Source organism: Nannospalax galili, unplaced genomic scaffold (assembly GCF_000622305.1).
Source record: "Nannospalax galili isolate Female #2095 unplaced genomic scaffold, S.galili_v1.0 scaffold346, whole genome shotgun sequence".
Classification (NCBI taxonomy): Eukaryota; Metazoa; Chordata; class Mammalia; order Rodentia; family Spalacidae; genus Nannospalax; species Nannospalax galili.
The window spans coordinates 4,889,483-4,894,108 of record NW_008357637.1 but is presented as its reverse complement, the minus strand read 5'-3'; the positions used below and the strand labels follow the sequence as shown (position 1 = coordinate 4,894,108).

Genomic DNA, 4,626 nt, shown 5'->3' with positions numbered 1-4,626 from the left:
CCTTTTTAAAAAAAAAAAAAAGCCTAGTGTAAAATTGACTACCCAATATGTGGGATTTTTGGTTTATATTTATTTCTATGATTCTAAGTATTAATAATTTTCTTATAATTATATATTGCTTTTATAATCATAAAAAAAACAATTTCTAGGGTGACTGACTCCTCTTATTGCCTCTATTTGCATCAAACAAACTGCAAAACTGCATTTAAATAAGAATTTCTGTTTATTCTAGGCCAGCCAGGGCTACATAGTAAGACCCTGTCTCAAAAAAACAACAGGGGCTGGAAAGATGGCTCAGCAGTGAAGAGCACTGGCTGCCCTTGCAGAGGACCCAGGTTCAGTTCCCAGCTCCCACATGGCAGCTAATAACCATCCTTAACTCTAGTTCCAGGGGAATCTGACACCCTCTTCTGGCCTCTTCATTGCACTACACAGGTACGCTTACATACATGCAGGCAATACACTCAGAGGCATAAAGTAAAAATAAAACAACAACAACAACAAAGAACTTCTCTACTACAAGATATTTACTCATTTTACTACAAACTTTAATACATTCATGCAAAAACACCCATGGGCTGTGATTCACTGGTATCTCTAAAGCATAAGGTTTAGATTTTTAAACAATAGTCATTTAACATACAATCTTCCTTTTTCCTTCTTTTGAAAAGCAGCTTGGAAGTTGGGCTGTGTTTAAGAAAGAAGTTTAAAAAGGAAAGGAAGAAGGGAGAAGAAAGGGAGGGAAAGGAAAAGAGGGAGAGAGAAAGAGAAAAAGAGAGTAGTTATTCTGTGATCCAGCAGTATGGTAACTCCTTTAGAAAAAAACATGCTAGTAGAGAGCATTTTGTACTATCAACTCTGTCATCTGTGCCTTTTGGGCTGAGGGAAAGTGACCAAATGAAAACCAGGACTTGGGGCATGGCCCAGTTAGTAGAGTGCTTACCTAGCATGCAGGAAGTCCTGAGTTCCATTGCTAGCACTGCATAAACTGGGTATGGTGGTGTGCACTGAAATCCCAGCACTCAGGAGGATTAGAAGTTCAAGCTCATCCTCAGCTACACAGTGAGTTCGAGGTCAGCCTGGGTGATGTAGGAGCTTATCAAAGAAACAACAACCTACAAATAAATGGCTTTCACAGGTCTCATCTTACATCACACAGAACCAGGCCCAGCACTTTGGTGTTCTGTGGCTTTGGCAAGCAGAATCAGCAACAGTGAACACACTTAACTCCAGTCACATGGGCACAACCCTAAAGATGGACCTGTTGAGGACAATCTGCCCTAGGGGGTAGCTATGGCTCTTTCCATTCGCACAAGGCCAGTGAGGCAAAAAGGAAAAAGCATTAACTTCTGCTGCTTAAAAATTGTGACTGAGGAGCTGGAGAGATGGTTCAACAGTTAAGAGTACTTGCTGCTCTTGTAGAGGACCATGATTTGGTTCACAGCATCCATGTGGCAGCTCACAACTCTTTGTAATTCCAATTCCAGGGGATCCAACACCCTCTTTTGGCCTCTGCAGGCACCAGGCACACACATAGTGCACATATATACATGCAGGCAAACACTAATACACATAAAATAAAAATAAATCTACAAGAAAGTTCTAAAAATAATTGTAATTCATTGGTTTAGCATTTGATTGTCCTCCTTTAATTTAAAACAAAACTTTCAAGGAAAAAAAATCCAGTAAACAATAACAGTGAGTATGGATTTATAGTGTGTAATGAGCAGTCCTGCATGATCCACCTGTCCCTGCTTAGGATCCCTTGCTTATACCTCCCTACTCTCAACTTCACCTCGCTCCTGGCCTATTGGGGCTGAAGCTGCAGCATTGAGGGTAGCACTGTCCATTCCACACCACGAGGCTAAGAAAAGGACAGTCTTTGCAGCCAGCCAGATCTGCACCTGGCCTTCTGTCCACTTGGGCCTTCAAGAGCAGAGAAAATCTCTTTCCTCCCCTGAAAGCTGACGCTCTGCCATCCTGCTACTTAGAATAAGCACTTAGTCCCTCGACTCTTCTTCAGATTACACAGCTGCTCAGGCCACCTTCAGAGATCCTCTATCTGGTCAAACAGGCACTGCTGACTTGATAAGCACTGGGCAGAGGATGAAGAATTGTAATCTTCCTTCATTAGGGTAAACAACTTTGAACAGCACAGTCTAATCATTGAAAGCTTATGATAGCTTTGCTTTTCTCCTAATGCAAACTGACCTCACAGTCAACTGACCCCATACCAATCCCCAGACTCACTGCCTTTAATTTGCAAGAACTTCTGTTAAGCTTTTGTTTGGTTTTATTCTTGTTTTATTTTGTTTTGTTTTGAGGCAAAGTCTGGCTATATAGCCCAGATTCGTCCCAAACTCCTGCCTTAGCCTCCCAGGTTCTGGCATTACAGGGCCTGCACTACCATGTGCCTGACCTGCTAAGCTGTCTTGCATATGGTTATTTGAGCCAGAGTGTAGGACTTTGTATTTGTCTGGCTAAACAGTAAAAAGGTAGAAGTTGCTTCTCAGGAAAGGTAGACACTTCATCCAGTAACGGAATCACAGGTTTCAGCATGACATCCCATGGCAGTATTTCAAGGTCTTTTTCCTTTTTTGAATAAAAAATTTTTACAGGCTGGAGAGATAGCTCAGTGGTTAAGAACACTAACTGTTCTTGCAGAAGATTGGACAGCCTTTTCTGTAGACCACAGGCATTGCACAACACAGGTGCACTTACCTACATGCAGGCATAACACTCATACACAAAATAAAAATAATAAATAAAATATTTTTAAAAATTTTTTACATCTATTTATTTGTGTATAGTTGTGGGTGCATGTGTGCTATGCCATATGTATGGAGGTCAGAGGACAACTTGCAGGAGTCAGTTCTCTCCATCCACCATGTGGATTCTAGAGATCAAACTCAGGTTATCAAACTTTGTGACAAGCATCTTTACCTGCTGAGCCATCTCTCTCTCCTCTCAAGGTGTTTTTTTAATGTTGGCTATTACCTAAAAAATTAATAGCCCAGCACTTGGGAGGCAGAGTCAGGCAGATCTCTGTGAGTTCAAGGCTACCCTGGTCTACACAGTGAGTTCCAGCCAGCTGAGGCTTAGGGAGACCCTGTTTCAAAAAGAACAAAAAAAAAAAAAAAATTAATAGCATGAAACAAAACTCCAAACCAAAAGCACTTGCTTGTGGTAGGTTTTATTTAAGAGGCTTTGGGATTAACACACTTCATCCTTATAGCTTCATAAGGCAGGTCATATTATCATTCATTTTTTTAAAATTACCAAATACCTTTTAATGACTCAGGCATAAATAAATGAAATAGAACTCAATTTTTCTTAAATACACACATTTACATAATAACAAAAATGCCTAGGTAAAAACGCATTTTCATTTTTTAATTTTATTTATTTACTTTTAGTTTGTATGAAACTTATAAGTCAATATGATACCAAGTAAATTAAAGAAACATAAACTCATGTTGACTGTGTATACACAGCTAATCACATAAAAGATAGATTTTAGTAACTAAGATCTTGTAATTACTCTTTGTTGATAATATGGTTTATCATTTTTATTTTTTAATTTAATTAAATTAATTTATTCAGAGTCACTCAGGCTTTTATCTGGCACAAAGAACCACTGGGAATCTTGCTTGTGGCCACCTTGGAGATTACGCTGGAGGTATGAGGGCTTCTGACACTATGTGGGAAGTGAGATGACAAATAATGATTTGGACAAATCACATGATTACAGAGCTGGGGTTTCCAACAGGCCTCCAGGCAGTCAAGTGTGGCTTTGGACCCCTAGGGAAGCAGTGGCAAGAGAGGGAGCTAACTACAGAGACCTGGCAAACACTCACCTGGCCTCAAGCAGTTTCCATATCAGGGGCAGGGTCTAAGCAGCCAGTGTGACTGAGGGTTGGTTACTGTGAGATTGTCCTCAACGACCTGCATGCCTGTGCTAGCTGTGAACTTCCCAGTCATCCTGGTCAAAGGGGTCTTCAATGGACACCACTGGATAGTCTCAGATGAAGGACCTATACAGGTCAGCCAGCTGATCAGGCAAGATGTACCTGTTGGGGTCATTGGGAGACTTAAAGTCCAGGTCGTATTTACCAGACCTGAAGAACTTGGAGGCAGCTACATCCATGCTGATGACAACCTTGTCAGCCAGCCTTCCCAGTTGCATTCTTCAGCAGCTGCTTCATCAGCTCCAGGGCTTCTTTGTTCTCTAGGATGTTGGGAGCAAACCCGCCTCCGTCACCCACATTGATGGCATCATTTCTGTATTTCTCATTGATGACATTGTGGTAAATCTCTGCTCCAAATGCACATGGCTTCCCAGAAGTTGGAAGCACCCACGGGGAGGATCATGAACTCCTACATGGCCAGCTTGTTGCCAACATGGGAACTACCATTGATCATGTTGGAATCCTGGACTGGCAGGATGACTTAGGGGTTACCAGCCAAGTTGGCAGTGTGTTGGTACAGGGGCACACCCTTCTCTACAGCACCAGCTTTGCAGACAGCCAGGGATACTCCCAGGATGGCATTCGTGCCAAACTTAGATTTATTTTTAGTCCCATCCATTTCAATCATCATTTTTGTCGATCTTGCTAACCAGAGCAG

At 41.6% G+C, this 4,626-nt stretch overlaps 1 pseudogene; it reads right to left on the bottom strand.

Annotated features, from left to right (window-relative positions):
* Positions 1–3,879: 3,879 nt before the first annotated feature.
* Positions 3,880–4,626, bottom strand: LOC108490051 (annotated as a pseudogene).